Source organism: Microtus ochrogaster, chromosome 16 (genome assembly GCF_000317375.1).
Source record: "Microtus ochrogaster isolate Prairie Vole_2 chromosome 16, MicOch1.0, whole genome shotgun sequence".
In the NCBI taxonomy this organism is placed as follows: Eukaryota; Metazoa; Chordata; class Mammalia; order Rodentia; family Cricetidae; genus Microtus; species Microtus ochrogaster.
In genome coordinates this window covers 20,814,355-20,833,254 of record NC_022018.1, presented here as the reverse complement: position 1 = coordinate 20,833,254, position 18,900 = coordinate 20,814,355, and the positions used below count along the sequence as shown (strand labels likewise).

General features: G+C 37.6%; 1 protein-coding gene and 1 pseudogene across 7 annotated transcripts in view; one reads left to right on the top strand and one right to left on the bottom strand.

The window, feature by feature from the left end:
- Wac (WW domain containing adaptor with coiled-coil) overlaps positions 1–18,900 on the bottom strand; it is a 69,253-nt gene that overhangs the window by 34,206 nt on the left and 16,147 nt on the right. The gene's annotated exons all lie outside the window — the stretch shown is intronic.
- LOC101987134 lies at positions 1,038–10,413 on the top strand (annotated as a pseudogene).

The following is an 18,900-nucleotide window of genomic DNA, read 5'->3' as shown; positions in this document are numbered from 1 at the left end:
CCTGGAGTTTATGTCTAGCATCCATATGGCAGCTCACAACCATCTGCACCAGACCCAAGGAGTCCAACATCCTTTTCTGGCTTCCTATGGTACCAGGCACACACATGGCACGCAAAACATCCATACACATTAAATTTTTTTTAAAAACTTTAAAGATACACAAAAAAAGCACATGGCTGCTGAATGACCCAAGATATGCATACCCAAAACCAAAGTTGAAGATAAAAAACAAAAATAAAAGCAGCCTTTGGAGACAGTTCTTATGTCTATCTAGTAAGGGAAGAGCTTCCTGAACCAGAAGAAAGCCTAGGTCTTTGCCAGAGAAGACAACTCATTAATACCGGAAACTTCAGAAGCAACACCTGGCACTTCCCTCCAATAAATTTATCAAACTTCTGTCTGTATTTATATACAAGGTAGTATTTGTATACAAGATTACTAACAATTACAAAAAACAAACTTTAATAAGAACCAAAGACAACCAATATGCAAAGACCAAAGGAGTACACAAAATAAACTGGTCAAGAAACCACTTTTCAAAGCAATCTTGAGGAAGTTTTTCCTCCACAACTTTATGACACAAAGAAACAGTACAACAGAAATAATCAAAGATGGCTAAGAAATGAAGTTATTGATAGACTGTTTCTATTCTGGTTTCAAAAAACAGCATAAAAATAAAAATTGTTGCTGGGGTGGTGGTGGCACATGCCTCTAATCCCAACAGCTGGGAGGCAGAGGCAGGCGGATCTCTGAGTTCGAAGCCAGCCTGTCTACAAACTCCAGGACAGGGTCCAAAGCTGAAGAGAAACCCTGCCGTGAAAAAACCATGGAACGAACAAACAAAGGAATGAAATAAGAATTGTCATTGCTTCTCAGACACTGAAAAAGTGTGGGAAAGCAACCACTTCTAGATTTGACTGGGGCCTGCTTCCACAGGAGGAACTCACACTGGGTATTATAAACTAGGTCAAAAGCCCACAGTTTGGAAGATCAGAGTTCCAAGAAGACACATCTAAACACTAAAGCTGTTCAGCAAAATGGATGCTGCAAAACACCCTTCAAGTATTCATGTTTCTACTTACAGAGTTAGTAATGTTCTCAACCTTATTCAAAGAAACATCTCTGTGCAGTGAGCACTGGACAATGCAAAACCACAAACCTGATCTAAGTACTCAGAACAAGTGATTGTTAAGTGTTCTGTTCCAAATGGGACATCTGTACCAACTACCCCAGGCTCATGAAGCATTGCTGAACATGGGAAAGCAAGAATGCAAGAACAAGGTGATAGGGTGGAGCACTGTGAATGCTGTCTTTGGGATAGAACACGGTGACTGCACTACTGAACTCACTACAGTCATGGATACCTGCAAAAGATGAAGCCAACAAGATCAATCAATACTACAGCAGGCAGTACTAACTGGACTTTGGGAGTTACACGCTCAAGTGTGTGGACGTGTGTGTGCCTGAAGTGGGAAGAGGACATGTGGAAGACAGATTCATGGGCAATGTGGGAGTGGGGGTTGAGGGTGGATAATAGTCAAGAAGCATTGAATACATGTATGAAAATGTCAAGGAATTAGTTAATTGATGGAGGGGCAAGAGACAGGGAAGGAATGAATGAACACCACTCAAAGCAATGTCACTCCTAAGAAGCATATGATCAAGAAATCACAAAGCATTTATACAGACAAATGGGCAAATATGCTTAATCCCAATGGTCAGGAGGTAGGATCAGGGAAAGGGGCAAACAGACTTCTGTATGCTCAAGACCAGACAAGATTTCAAAATTAAAGCAATTATAATTTGGGCAAAAGAACAAAAAAGAAAATTCAAAGACATAATCTGCAGAACTGCCAGCTCTGAGGTGAGTAGTAGAAAATGTCAAACCCAACTAAATACATCAGCTTAGTCAATGGGATCAACAACTGCTTGTTTTGATTGATTACTGCTTTCGTTTACGGCAAATGACAGACACTATAGAGCCAGGTATTAATTTACTCTATAATATACTCATTATAAATTTTCATTGTTATATATTATTAGTCACATCTGACTCACTCTGCACACCTCCACGTGTAAGAGCAAGCACATGCCTAACACGAACACTGTTCTATGCAACAATCATTTAATCTTTGGTAACTTATTATGTGTTGAAGCTCCTATAAGAAACCAACAGTAAAAGACATATCTCACTTAATATGATTCTGTCTAATTTCCAAAACACAATTAGGTGAGGATCTTGATAATCTGGGGCCTTTTGAATCTGTATTGAACTGCTTAGCTCATTCTGACAGCCAGGTCTCCTGTAACTATAAAACATACTAATGGTGTATTTCAAGTCCACAGAATATTCTAACAGGCAGACTAAAATCCAGAGCTGTATTGTATTCTTATTTCTGGAATAACAGTGATGGTCTAGGTATACACTTGGCCATAAATATCAGACACTACTTTCTATATTTTACTTTCATTTTATCACAAAATATAGAACAGCAACAATATGAACCTCTGAAAATGGTAGCTCAAGAGCCTTAGAAATTAAAAATTAGAAATTGCCATTAGTTTGTTTATGTACAATAATTTTTCTATAGTATATAATAATCAAACATTAAAATGCATATTATCCAGAAAGAGATGCTGAGATTTTATAAGCAAAATGAAAAGCAAATGTGGTCCACCTAATGTTATTCCATACTAGAAACAAATATTGCTGCACTGGCATTCTAACTTCTTTCCTTGAAAAGCGTTTAAGCATCTGCATAATGACAATGTGATTAGAGAACAAAAACAGGAAAATTAGGTCATTAGTAATTATAAAACAACTTGACTCTGATAACATTGAGAATATGTTGTTTGTATCTACATATGATGACCAAGACATTTGTACATGAGTATCACAATTGCTAATTGATAAAACTGCTAATAGATAAAATATTAGCAATATACAGGGCCGGGCAGTAGTGGCACACACCTTTAATTCCAGCACTCGGGAGGCAGGCGAATCTTTGTGAGTTCGAAACAAGCCTGGTTTACAAAAGAGCTAGTTCCAGGACAGCCAGGGCTGATACACAGAGAAACCCTGCCTCGTAAAATCAATCAAAGAAACAACAAAAAAAGCAATCTACATAATTTTATACTGTGGAACTGAATGAAAGTTATGCTGAACTTGGGATGGCAGGCAAACCTACATATGCTTAATGCTTGAGGACAACTAAGTCAAAGCATCTGAGTAAGATCCTTAGACTCACATGTAAATTATTCCTGACATTTCCACCTTAATACTCATACCCAATAAATAAATATGATAAAAAGAAAGAAGGCTAAGGAGTTGCCTCAGCCAGTAAAGGCAACTGCAACCAAAGCTAAAACCTAGTTCATGCCACAGAACCCACATGTTAGGAGGAAAGAACACATACATCCCCTTTATCTGTCCTCTGGAAAAGAAACAAATGAACTAGCTAAAAGCAGCAGAACATTAAGGACATACGTCTACATTAACAAGACAAGTAGTGTGCTTTTGTTCTTTCATTCCCCTAATGATAGAACCCTACAGACACTACTTCTGCTCCACCAATTTACACTCATGCATTCCTACTCTTTTTTTTTCCTTGTTCGTTTTTTCAAGACAGGGCTTCTCTGTGTAGCTTTGGAGCCTATCCTGACCCTAGCTCTATAGACCAAGATGGCCTCGAACTCAGAGATCCACCCACCTCTGCTGGGATTAAAGGCATGCACCACCACAGCCGGCCTACTAACTCTCTTAATAGCTCATCTGAATTTTATTCTCTCTCCAAGACTTGACTAAGGTCATTTAGGTCCCCAAATTCAATTTGCTCTCTATATTAAAAAAAAAAAAAAAAAATCAGTCATATTAATGAACACCAAGGCATTTTTCACTACTCTTAAACTTTTAATTTTTCTTTGTATTGTGCATGTGTATTCATATGAAGGTACACAAGTGTGTACAATGTGTGCAATGTTCATGAGGGAGCCAGAGGACAACTTTGGGTGTCATACTTCAGACACCATCCTGAAATTTAATACTAAAGAGCAATGTATCTGATGTCTGTAGCAGGCCCTACCACTTCCAAACCTTCTTGTTTTATACCTCTGAACAAAATCATCAAGCTTGGTTATTAAGCGAAACTTCAAAAAATACTAGCTTTTTATAACCAAAACTTCCAAAGTCCTAGGAAAGACAAACTATTTGAAAAGAATAATGCTAAAAGATAAACTAATTATAAGAGGGTTACTTTTTCTGATTTTATTTTGGGATAGGGTCTCACTCCATAGCCCAATTGGCTCTAAACTCAGAGTCCTTGTCCTCACTTTTTGTTAACATGACATAAGCTAGAGTTATCTGACTTCAATTACAGTACATCACCATCCCTGGGCAGGTGATGCCTTGGTATATAAGAAAGAAAATAATTTTTAGATGCTTGTTTGATTATTAAACCAAACACTCTATTATAAGACAAACACCACCTTGATTTCTGTTTCTTCCAACACTCTGAATGCAGCATACATGCTAAGGTTCAAATTCTAAGAGCTATTCTTCACACCTGTTTCAGGTGACTTTTTCAAAAATAGGTTAATTGTTGTAGGGAGAGGGCCTGCTTGTTCTTCCTGGCTGCCCAGCTAGCTTAGCCCTGAAATAACCCACACAGAAATTGTTCTAATTAAATCACTGCTTGGCCCATTATCTTTAGCCTCTTATTGGCTAACTCTCACATCTTGATTTAAGCCATTTCTATTAATCTGCGTATCGCCACGTGGCAGTGGCTTACCAAGAAAGATTGTAACCAGTATCCGTCTCAGGGAGAGGATCCATGGCGTCTCTCCGACACTGCTTTCTTCCCCCAGAACTCAGTTCTGTTTTTCCCGCCTACCTAAGTTCTGCTCCTATCTGGCCAGGGCAATTTCTTTATTCATTAATCAGTACAAGCAACAGATAGAAAGAAGGAATTCCCACACCAGGTTAATCATTCAAGTTCTATCAAACCATGCACCACATCTGTTTCTCATTTTGGACTCAAAGCCTCTTAAGAGTAATCCACTTCTCTCAACTATATCTCCCACTCTTCAGGATGAGTTAAGGGAGTAAACAAGAAGGTGAAAAATATGCCAAAATAACATTTTACTGAATCATTTTAAAGCTATTCCTTTAGTTTATTTGGGTTGCTTAAAATGAAAATTTATCTTTCATACAAATAATGGCAACACTGTATGTCACTAGTTTTATACTACTGCTACTATATTGTCATTAGTATTGGCATTGGAAACTCATTAAGTTATGGCCTAAAGGTTCATCAGTTAATTATATAAATGTAGCTCCTGACAGAAAAGATGGCATAGGTTCCATGTAATATAGTCAGAACAGGGCGGTTATCAGAAGGGAATCCAGAAAATAAAATAGGACACAGTGCTCTTAGATGGAATTCTGCAGCCCCAGGATGACACTGAAGTACATTACTGAGAACATCAGGCCCCAGAATGAGCTGTGATAACTTGCTTGGCACTAGAAAAATGTGGCAGGTGATCTGGGAGCAGAGACCTAGAGGTGGAAAGGGGAGAGAAGGAGTGGGTAAATCATATTGGAGGGCCACTGAAGAATCTGCCACTATAACCAAGGACTTGGGCTTGATTGATGATGACTCTTGTTGAAGGACATTTGATCATACTGTGTGAAGATGTATCGCTGTTTTATCTCACTTGCGTAAAGTGCCTTCTGGTTGGTTTAATAAAGAGCTGAATGGCCAATAGCTAGCCAAGAGAGAATAGGCAGGACTTCCAGGCAGAGATAAGAACTCTGGGAAGAATCTGAGAAGCAAGGGATTCTCCAAGTAGATGTGGGGGCAGTTGGATGCATAGTATGGAGGAGAGGTAATCAGCCATGTGGAGAGATTAATATAAACTGGTCAATTTATAAGAGCTAGTTGGGAACAACCCTAAACTAAGGCCATAGTTTCATAGTTAATAAGCCTCCGTGTCATTATTCAGGAGCTGAAAGTCTGACTACAGACTGTAACCATTCATTAGTTCTGGGAATCAGTCTAAAGGACTGGGAGGGGTGATGACACAGACATGTGCGAACATAAAAACCCTAAAAAGAGTAGTTGAAATTATCTATCTGCTATATATCTGTTTTAAAGCTATTTATAATTGATTATTGTAATTGATTACATAAGCATTTTCATATATTATTCAAGCAAAAACTACCTGTGTTTATTAGACAAAGGTCATTTCAACTTGACTAACACTCAACATCAACATCCTTACATACACAAACACACACAAAATAATCCCAAAAAACCTTTGAAAATGTGGATACATCCATAAAATACAACCATTTTGAGAAAGAAAAAGAAATTTCAAATTATCATACTCTCAATTTTAAAACTATATTAAAAAGGCATAGTAATCCAAATATGCTCTGCTACTAAGACATATACAAAAACAAACGCACGCCGGGCGGTGGTGGCGCACGCCTTTAATTCCAGCACTTGGGAGGCAGAGGCAGGCGGATCTCTGTGAGTTCGAGACCAGCCTGGTCTACAGAGCTAGTTCCAGGACAGGCTCCAAAACCACAGAGAAACCCTGTCTCGAAAAACCAAAAAAAAAAAAAAAAAAAAAACCAAAAACAAACGCACATAGATTCACAGACACTGCTACCAAGAATGGATTATAAGGAACGAACAGTAAACAGCAGAAAATCTAAATAATTATCTCCCTCAAACAGAAGGAAGGAAACAGCCATTTATAACACATACAAAAAAAGCTTAAATATTTGTATGAAAACTCTTTGTAAAACTGTTCAAAACTTCTAAAAATATATGAATGACTCTCACTGACAGTGGTGTTGGTGAAAATTTTGAGTATGATATCAGACACAAACAACAAAATAAAAAATAAGTGGCTCACAACACAAAAACCCTCTACGCAGAAGCAGTAGCAGCAAATGCTACCCTACAGAATGATAGAAAACGCTTTAAATCTGAATTCCTCTTAAGGTCCAAATACCTGAAGTATATGAGGGATGTATTACTGAATCAAGTAATCCAGACCAGAAGAACACTGAATGTTTGCAGCCTACAATCTTTATAGGAGTGAGTATGTAATAACCTGGGCTAACTGCAGAAAACAGGAAAAGTGAAGACACAGGGGTAAGGGTGGGCTAGAAGGAATGTTAGAGACTGGGATGACAGGACACAGGTTCTACGAAGGGGAAAATAGGAAAACTGGATGTGACACCTTTAATTGCACACATGGATAGCAAGGAAATTTAAAGGGAGAAGAATGAGGGTGAAATAACTAAGTTTAAAAAAGACTTAAGGACATCTTACTTAAAAATATATTTGTTAGTGTATGCAAACTTTGAAAAGAAGCTACCCCACGTGAGGTGATAAATGATACGCTCAAAAAGCCATAAATAATAAGACACAGTGCCAGGCATGAAAAGCCTCCCTTCAAATTGTTGGTCAGAAGGTTTGAGGAGACTAGCAAAACAATTTACCCTTGTCCTTGGTTACCTCTCAGAACCTGGAGCTAAGTCCTTTACTGAAGACACCACACACTTAAAGGAACCAAGCTGTAACTGACCTGGAAGCCTCCTGTCTGATGGTGCAATCCAGAGGTGCTATCCAAACTGCCCAGGAAGAAAAGTAAGCAACACTCCTACCATCAGGATGCAACAATGATCATAAAGGCAAGATATCCCCCAAGGTGAAATAGTAGCAAGTATATGTTGGGGTAACCCATAGCTGTCTATCTGGATTTAAGGATTTATAAACTGTAGTATAAATCCAGGCCACTACCCTGTGGTGACTTTACAGACTACAAGAAATCTACAGTACCATTTTATTAAACCAGCATATTTAAATTAAATCTTTATAATTAAATCTAAATATTCATCCATATGCCTATAGGTAAGTGTAGCCCTCATCACTCAGCAAAGTAGCTTCTTTTTGCAACAGAGACTATTACAGAGTCAATAAGTGATCAAAATGCAGAGAACTGTTGGTGAGGTCCCCAACACATATCAGTACATCTATAACACAGTCTCTACATACGACACAGAACAATACAGAGGTAGGAGAGAAAAGACTTCCACAGCCAGAGTTCCAGGGAACCACTACAAAGAATGTGTTTTCTAGACTTGACAGGAAGTTGCATTCATAAAACCTCAACATAAGACACCAAACAAGACCAGCACATAACATACCACTATGGATGGGAGAAATCTCACAAGGATTCACCCCTATTTGAAGAGCTACAAGCAATTAATGGCTGATGAGAGTCTTCTCCAGGGACAAGCCTCATGTTAGAAGCTATCCAATCCCAAATGAACAGTCCTAGACACACTACATACAAACAATACTAAATGGACAGAACATATATACTCTTGTGTGTTTGTGTGTGTGTGTGTAAAACAACAAAAAGGTCGTGAATTTGACAGGAAGTTGGGGATAAGGGAAGCATGGGGGGGTGGAAATGAACAAGTACTCTGGTATGGGAGAATTGTCTGTATTCTGTCAATCATATTTTAAATAAACGCTGATTGGCCACAGAGGAAGTATAGGCAGGTCAACCAGACAGGAAGTAGAGGAGGGGTGATGAGAACAGGAGAATTCTGGGAAGGAGGAAGCCCATTTCTCCCAGTCCTGCTCAGACCAGGGAAGAAGCAAGATGTAATCTGCTTGGCTGAGAAAGGTACTGAGCCATGTGGCTAACATAGATAAGAATAATGGGTTAATATAAGTTAAGTTATAAGACTTAACAAGAAGCCTGAGCTAATGGGCCAATCAGTTTATAAGTAATGCAGACTCTGTGTGATTTCTTTGGGGCTTAACAGATGCAGGAACCGGGCAGGACAGAAACCCCAACAAACAAGCCCTATGTTACAGTATTCATGTATGAAGCTCTAAAAGATTTAAAAAAAGAAAAACCATAAGGAATGAGACAGAATGTGTTTTTTTTTCCAAAAACAATTTAAAGATTTATTTTTATTTTACATGCATTGCTGTCTCATCTGAATGCATGTCTGGTGTAAAGATGTCATGTCCCCTGGACCTGAAGTTACAGACAGTTGTGAACTGCCACATGGCTACTGGTTGGTTGGGTCCTCTGGAAGAAATGCCAGTGTTCTTAACTGCTGAGACACCTCTGCAGCCCCACAAAATATTTTTTCATCATCTAACACTCACTTCATGTTCACTAAACTTGCAAGAGCCAAGATATGTGGACCTAAGTAGTCACTAAATACAATATAGTGCATAGTCTCATTCTGAGATTCCTGGAGGCAGGATCGCCACTTTGAGGTAAAGACCCCATGCCAACTCATAAAGATGCCATAGACCAGAAGAACTTCAGTCTACAGGCACCAGCAGGCTACTCTATCACATCACCAATGGTGACAATCTATCGCTATTACCACGGTGCTCCATCTTTTGTCAGAGGTTCAACCTGGACCCTAAGACCCTAAATCAACCCAGTCGCCACCCAGCAGTCAGCAGTTTATGATGCCACGAAGCTCTTCTCCATGCAGTGGTGGAGATGGCAAGGAGCCCCAGACCATTACACAGCTCACAAAGCAGATTCAGAGCCTCAAGAGGAAGATTCAGAAGTCTGAAGAAAAATTTGAACTTAAAAAGAAATATTAGCCTTCACACAGGACAAGACTTCGAATCCTGAGGTTCTGAAACAGATGAATGATTTGGCTAAGGGACGCAGCTCAAAGAACTAAAGCTGAAGCTGTTGGAAGAAAAAGGGATTACTCCCAAATCCCCCAGAGAAACCTACCCTGAGGAACAACCTCCAGTGCCCAGAGAAAATGGCGAGTTAGAAGCTGTGAGTCCTAAGCCAAGCTCTGCTGAAGTCAGATACTGTGGTGATGAAGGAGACCAGACCCAGGATGATGTGAAAGTAACTAAGCAACACAATAACCTCATTAAGCCTTTTTATGACTGATGGAGAATTACCAGGCAGTCTTGTCAACACCGTCACTGATTCTAACAGTTACAGAAGATGACTCTGATGAAGACTGTCCACCGAGAAACAACCTTCTTTACCAGATCCCAGTGTCCAGCCTTCCTGTTGATCACCTCACCTACTCTGAGACAGAGCCTATGAAGACTGCTACCAGATGAAAAGAAAGAAGGGAAGTAACCAGCTCTCCATGTCTACTTACACGAGGCCACTATGCCAGTCCTTCTTGACCATCTCCCAGAAACTAGGGCTGACAAGAAGAGGCTACAAAAAGTCCTACGAGAATTTGATAAACAGTTTTTGAAACAGATGGGAAGAAGCCCACAGAAGGAAGACAGGATGCTAATGGCAGAATACAAGAACATAATAGCCAAACTGAGCCTGCTAGACGTCCTCATCAGCAATCAGGATGTGGCCAAAATTATTTGAGGTTTGGCTCTGATCAGTTCCACCCAAGATAAAGTCAAGTTCATTTTCCTCTACTGTTCTTGCTAAGTAGTTTTAATGTACTGAAAACTGAGCACTTTAGAGATAGTATTAGCTGTTTTTACAAAGGCAGAGCTAGTGTAATTATATACGAAAAGGGATTTAAATAGGGAAATAATAATAGGTAATAGAGATTGGCAAAAAACATTCAACCTACTAAACACCAAAATGAAACCCCCAGTAAAATGTAATTGTCTCAAAAAAATAAAAATCTAATCTTGTCAAACCTAAAATAACACATAGGCAGACTACCTGCTAGAGAAGGCTTATTAATGCCCAAAGATTGACTTCATTGATATATGAAAAAGAGCAGGGTTTAAATTAAAAAATTAACTGGTGAGACAAGGAAAACTTCTGCTGAAGGTAATTTGTCCTGTATGTCCGTGAGTATTTTAAACACTATAAAATAACCCAACTGTGTCACTAATTTCTACATGAAAATAGTACATTATCTGATCTGTTATTTGAAAATTTACATTTCTAGTTACTAAAGTACATTTGGATGGCATGTACTTTGTTAATTATCTTAGTCTATAACTGACAAATGTTTGTTAAAATATTAAAAATTTAAAATAGGCATATTGTGTGTGTAGTATAACGTAATTTTCTTGTTTCTTGTTTCTTGTTTCCTACACTAAGATTATACAACTATTTTTCCACTGGGAATATGCATCTTTCTTAATGTTCCAAGGTCTGTACTTTATAAAGTTAAACATTCTGCATAGGGTGAAAAGCTTGGATATCACCAAGACACCTTTGATTTGCTTTTTAGTGTATCTTTTTTCTCCATTCATTTAAAACACATTTATTAGCTTTGGCTTTTTTAAGATCAAGTAACAGACATTTTCAACTTTGTTCCTATTTCTGTTTCCTGTAATTTTTAAGCATGGTGTTGAAGAAACTCAGATTTTCATATTGCTTGGGCAGAAAAAAAATATTGATTCCAGAAGCATATTGTTTTCTCTGTATTCATCTGATGTCTTAAAACTTTTATGAATCAGAGTAATGGCCTTCATAAATTTAATTGAAGTCATCTGCTTGTAAGAGGACAGATACACAATTATTTAAGGTTTACAAATTACATCTTTGATAAGGGAAATGGTTTCATGAAATGTATACAATTGATATTAAAATGTAGCTATATTTTATGTTTGTAAATATTTATACAACATACAAATATCTTGATATTATTAAAAAGTATGGTGTACACACACACAAAAGATTATCTTGCCATTTGTACCAACAAAGATGAACTTGCAGAACAATAAGACAGAAAAACAAACACTGTGTAAAATATCACCTCTATGTGGAAGCTTTAGTTGAACTCATAGAACAATAATAGGACTTGGGCCCCATTGGGAAATGTTGGTAAAGGACACAAATTTTTATTTTGAACACAGTAACAAATTCGAAGGGTCTAATGCAAAAGCACAGTGGTAAATGTATTAATTTGCCAATTATACAACATATCATTTATTAAATCATCACTGTGGATACTTGAAAAACAACCTTGGTCAATTAAATATTTAAAAACCAGCCTGGTGGGGGTGGTACACACCTTTAATTCCAGCACTCAGGAGGCAGAGGCAGGCGGATCTCTGTGAGTTCGAGGCCAGCCTGGTCTACAAGAGCTAGTTCCAGGACAGGTTCCAAAACCACAGTGAAACCTTGCCTCAAAAAGAAAAACAAAAAAACAAACAAACAAAAAAAATCACTGACAGCTATTACTATATGTCTAATCTTTTGAATAAACAGAAACATTTCAAATCTAGGAAGTTTGTCACCCAAGTTATAAAAATATAACTTAGCAGTCTTTTCAGGAATATAAATATGAATTAATACAATCTACATCTAGGCTAGAAACAGAGTGCTAATGTAAACAGTTCAGAATCACTGACATGAAAGCTCCTAATGTAATCAAGTACTCAAGAGTAGAGTTTATAACAATCTTTACAATACCATATGCACCCTTCTGTCATTTGAATCAAAGTACAATCCCAAGGTTCTCTTATGATTCAAGAGACAAAATGTCACTAAGAATTCAAAGGTAAATCCTGGATGCCACATGTACACACCACAGTACTCCAATCACATACAAACGTTTTTAAAACTTGGGAGAATCACACTGAACATGCATGCAGACTTTTTTTTGCTAACATTTCTTCAACAGCCCAGCACAGCAACTACTTACAGAATACTGTACTTCATATCAATGTTACACTGTACCACCACATACCAATATTCTACAGGTGACCTGTATACGCTATCTAAATAAACTTTCTATAAATGACTTACTTACACATGGTAGAGGTGGATTTGAGAAGGATACGAAACCAATCCCTAGGAATAACAAGAAAACTATACTTCTCTGAACTTTAAGGGCCCATGGTTTCTAATCAAGCCTCAAAATTATAGTTTTGAACTTATTTAAATATTTTTTAGGTTTTAACTTAATGTCTATCCGAGATCTCCTACCACAAATCAAATTCTTAGTTCCTGAACTCCATAATTTCTAAGCCATGTAAAAGTACTAAGTTAAGTGGCTTGCAAACTTCTGTGTGAAACATCATCATGACTTTTGAAAGCATGATAAACCTGCATACATCAACTTCCCACCATCTTCAAGTTTGGTATACTAGGTATAATAATACCTAGTATATATTATGTAAGACTAGTGGCATTCCTATTTACCTCAAGCAATCATAAACCAAACTTTGAAAAATAGTACAATGTTACTAGCCATGCCAGAAAATGAAAAGCATGGTTCTGCCTCTGTGAAACTGGGTGAACAAAGATGTACACCGAAAAACTGACATAATTTAAAACCACTAACTGTATATGTTAAATCCTCTGGAGAGAAGGGGAGAAATATGCTTAAGGGCCTTGTAAAGAAAGATTGTAGGGAAACCAAGGGCTTGACCTTTCTGTTCCTGTCATGAATACAAAATGTGATTAAAACATCAGTCAATATAACCCTTCTGATTACTACATTTCAGTAAATTGTTACTACTCTCTAACAGTGTAGCTGAACCTGAAAATGTACAACTCCAGAGACAAAATAGGGGGAAGACCAAAGCTAAGTCTTGAGGGTAGTCGTAAAGACGATCAAGAACATTTTTTATACAAGGTAACAATCTGCTAGTATTATGTGAAAGAGTTAAATAAAGATGGAAATGAGAAAACAAGTACCACAGGCCTGAAAATAGAAAATTCCTTTCATCATTTAATAATTAGCATGAATGGGACAGGAAAAGCAGCAGCCAAATTTAAACATTACAACATATTCACAGTATATCCAGCAAAATATTTACCACAGACAAGATATATGCCACAATCAACATGTTGATTAATCCCTAGGCTAGATGTTAACTGGTTAGAGAAATTAGAAGTACAAATATGGGGACTGGAGAGATGGCTCTGGGATTTTTTCTTTCTTGCCTTTTTTTTGTTGCTATTGTTGTTTTGTTTTTCAAGACAGGGTTTCTCTATACCTTTTTGGAGCCTGTTCTGGAACTTGCTCTGTACCTTCAGGCTGGCCTTGAATTCAAGAGATCCACCTGCCTCTGCCTGGGATTAAAGGTGTCACCACTACCCTACCCAGCTAAAATTTAGGTTTCAATATTCACACATTTGCATTCTATTAAACCTAGAAAGTTAACACAGCTCTTCACCACTCAATCTTAAATGGCACCTTGAAACTGAATAACAGAGACAGAGAGGTTCAAATTGTCAAAAGCTGCTAATTCAAGAACAAGTTAATCTGTGTTTTCTGGGAGGATACTGATCTCAATCCTAAGTGATCAACCCTAAACACAGGCAAATAAGGGAAACATAACTGGATTCAGTAAGGCACTGTGTGTATCTTACTGTGTATAAAGCAAAGAAAAACAGAATAAATCATGAATTCTATAAGGTGTGGTTGAGAAATACAAAACGAACTGGAATGACGTAGAAATATGCAAATCCAGTGTACTCATGTATAGCATCCTCAAAAAATTTTAATAAACTTATAAAGAGTAGGGCCAAGAGATGGCTCAGAGAATAAGACCACTTACTGTTCTTGCTGAGGACATGCATTCGATTACCAGCACCAATGTGGCATGTCTGTGGTGCACACAGATACAAGCACAAGCAAAACACTTATACATATAATATAAAAATTTAAAAAAAATAGAGATTGAAAGAGATAGAAGAGGTAGCCATGGAAACAATGAAGTACAGTATTCTTATGCATAAATTCTCAAATAAAATAATTTATAAAAATTGTGTAATGCCTTTTTATATTTTTTTATATGTACATGTGGATTCCAGAAGACAACTTGTGAGTCAGATTCCCACTTTTCACAATAAATACCCTTGAAACTGAACTCAGGTCATCAAGTTTAGAGGCAAGCTGTCTTCACTCTCTGAAACATACTACCAGTTGTGTATTTTCAGCTTAAAATTAAACCCACCAGAAACAAAAATTAGTATTAATAGCAAGAATTTGAGGGTCAAAAACTACTCTTTCTGAGGTTAAGTATTTCTTTTTAATTAGCACACCAAGTGTTAGGTTTCTTTATGGTGGTATTATTATTATTATTATTTATTATTATTTTGGTTTTTTGAAACAGAGTTTCTTTTTAGCTTTGGAGCCTGTCCTGGAACTAGCTCTTATAGACCAGGCTGGCCTCCAACTACAGAGATTCCCGAGTGCTGGGATTAAAGGCATGTGTCACCATAGTCTGGCTTCTTTATGGTATTTTAAAAATACAACTTGTTTTTTGAAGATCTTCCCCCCACATTCTCTCTCTTGCACCTTTCCATCCTCAATAGACTTTTTCTGTTTTCATGTCACAGGCACTTTTCATGTCCATCCCAATCTCATTCTGGAGACCTATTTTCCCTTTCTCCCTTAGTTTCATTTATGAAAAGAGAACCTGCAGTTATTTCATTTCCTGAGTCTGGGTTATTTCATTAAGTTTTTCCACATTCATCCATTTTCTTCTAAATTTCATTTTTCTTTATGACTGAATAAAACTACATTATGCACATGAACCACATTTTATCACCTAACCATCAGCTGATGTACAAATGATGTACAATAGCTAACCTGATTCCATTGCCATACTTCTAAATAGAAGTGGTAATATAATATAGCTCTCATCAAAGCTCTTTGCAGGAGTAGAGAACAACTGACCACGGGGTACCCAGCCCCAATTGGCATGAAATTAGATTATATGCACCAAGACTATAGAAACATCCAGAAAAGGAGGACAGAAAAGACTAAGACTTGGGACCAGGAAGTCTGCTGTGAGACTATATTTCCTAGAACTCACAGGGAAGTTATACCCAAGCCTCAGCAAGACAGTTACCTAATAAGACCTGAGCATGGACAACACAAACAGACATGCTAAAATCTAATGGGTCCCACCCCTAGAGTACATGATCTCTGCTGAGAGCGGGAGATGTAGATATAAACCCCTTAATCCAACATCAAGTCTTGTAAACATACAAACAAGCAACACTAAATGGATTCACCAAGTCACACATACATGTGCACACATGCGCACAACCACACACATAATAATTCAGAAAGAAGAGGACATGAATTTGAGCTGGGGTCAGGAGTGGATAATATATGAAGGATTAAAGGAAACAGTGGGTTGAAGGGGAGATAATTCAATTATATTTTAATTTTTTAAAATTGCAAATTTAAAAACAATCCCTGCAGTAGAATATAGTCCTTTTGGATATATGCCCAGGAGTGGAACTGCAGTTGAATCTAGTTTTCTATTTCTTTCTGAGAAAATTTTGTTCTTGAAAATGAATATCATATTTAAAAGACAACTTTAGACAAACTAGAAGGCACACAGAAAGAACTAATTAAAGTAATAAAAGTAATATTGCTCACAGATATCCACCTGACACTGCCTCTACAATGCTGGGATTAAAGAAATGTGTCCCAAAGCTATTTTTAGTCGTTTTAAAGTTTACTTGGTACCTTTACAAGGGAGTTCTAAATATTCTTGACATTTTTAAGTCTTCCTCAAGTTAAACATCAAAGGTGGCTCTTTTGCTGTCTGTTGTTCTCCACTACCTACTAAATAAAAACACTACATGAACATCTCCACATAATCAAAAGAAACAAAGATTCCTTCGCTACCCTTCTGGACTGGGAACCTTAGTTAGCATGTGTTTGCAGGATATATAGCAAATCTCTGCAAAGCAGAAATCAAAGCAAAAGTCACAAGTTTGTTCTATACAACCTGAAGCCATCTATTTGAAAAGGAGTTTAGTGATGATAAATTTCAATATGGTTCTCTTTTAAATAGTAATCAAGTCGTTTTTATATTTTTAATCAGAATGCTAAAAACTAGGAAAGCTTTAACCTCCAAATTTTAACTGAGATATACCTAGTATTCTTTCCACTTGGTATTCTTCACCTCCACACACATTGACAGATTCAAAAGGATATGTCTCACAGATGTTAGAATCCACTCAGTACACAAAGATACAGTATGAGTCAATGTCCCCACTCCCAACACTGTAAACAGAGTATCAGGCAAGCACTCTCTCACTGAGTTAAATCCTCAGAGCTTCAACAGTTTCTTCTTCACTGGCCATCCCTAACCACAATATTCTGACTATTAAAGACCCAAAGACTATTAGAGTACTTCATATGCTTCCTGTCTTCTACTGACTTCAACAGGAATGATACTGAACCAAGAGCTAAAATATCTAACATATCAAAGATGCAGGGCTTCTGCATAAATGAAATTTATGCCCTGGCAATGCTAAAGCATGCATGAAGGTGTGCTCTTAACTGCTGAGCTATCTCTCCAGTCAGCATAAAACTCCACTCTTAAAAGCATGACATGTAGTCCTCATAGTCTAAAACTCATAGAAAATGTGGAATGTGCTTCAATTTTCATCACGAGGACTTTAACAAGACACCAGTAGTGCCAATATTAAAATCAACAATGGATAAAAGAGACTCCATGAAACTAAAAGGCCTCCATAAACAGAGGATTCAGCTCACAAAATGGAAGGGGGCAAATGACACTATCAGCTCTACATCTCACAAAGACTCTAAAGATCGATTTACCACATGATCCAGCTATACCACTCCTGTTACAGATATTGCTAATTTGTGTTCATGGCTGCTCTATTCACAACAGATAGAAAATGGAAACCTAGATGTTCATCCAACTGATGAGCAATGAAAATACAGTTTACATACACAATGGAATATTATATTATTCACCTAGAAATATAAATGAAATTTCCAAGTAAATGGATGAGGGTCTGAGAAAAACAAACAATGCATGTTCTCGCTCATATGCAGAGGCTAGTTAACCTTGTGTGTGTAAGCCGAAATACCAGAAGGCAGGACATAATGGGGGGCAAGAGGCAAAAAAAAAAAAAAAAAAAAAAGGAAAGGGGCACAGAGTACTATACAGGATAGTATGAAATGGGAAAGACACTCAAGACATTTGAAAATGCCTTATGGAAAAACTATAGAAGCTCCCTAAAATATTTACATACACATATGTACATATATATATCTATATATATACACACACACGTTTACATACACAACAGATCATTCACCTAGAAAAATATGAAATATGAAGAATATGAAATTTCCATGTAAATGGGTGGCAATTATCATTCTGAGGGTGGTAACCCAGAACCAGAGAGACAGATACTGCATGCTGTTCACTCTCACTTGGGGTATAATTGATGACACTGCCTTCCCCCCAAATATAGCCCATAAATTAAAAAACCCAGCGACAGGTAAGGGTTACCTTTTTTGAGTTGTTCAGTCAGTGGAATCCACAAGAAGCATCCCTCTTTTGCCCCTCCAAACATCACTTCTGAGACTCCCTATTGGTGACACCAGAGAGTCACAGGACATGGAAAAACCAAGCCATGACCAACATGGACTCTTCATATCTACTGGCTTGCTCATTGTATGCTGAAGAGGGAAATATTTAAGGAGCATAGCCCCTGTACAATAATGACTAACTGAGCATATTGATATGCCCACTGGTGCAACATTCGCCCAAATATTATGGAACGAACCAACTATTTTGTGAATGATTAAAGGTCTCCTTACTACGCAGGACTGAACTCATACTTGACGGGGTTAACTTGGTACCCACACCCATAAACAGGGAACAAAACAAAAACAACGGCTGGCTAGGACATAGGCGTCCTGGGATAACCTATTGTAGTGATGAGGCGAGCAGGCCTGCTTTTCATCCTGCCTGGCTCCCGCATGGCTAGCTTTACACCCGAAATAACAACACACAAAATGTATTCACTGCCTGGCCCATTAGCTCTAGCCTCTTACTGGCTAACTCTCACATCTTGATTAACCCATTTCTAATAACCTGTGTGGCATCACAAAGCGGTGGCTTACCGAGAAGATTTTAACCACAGTCC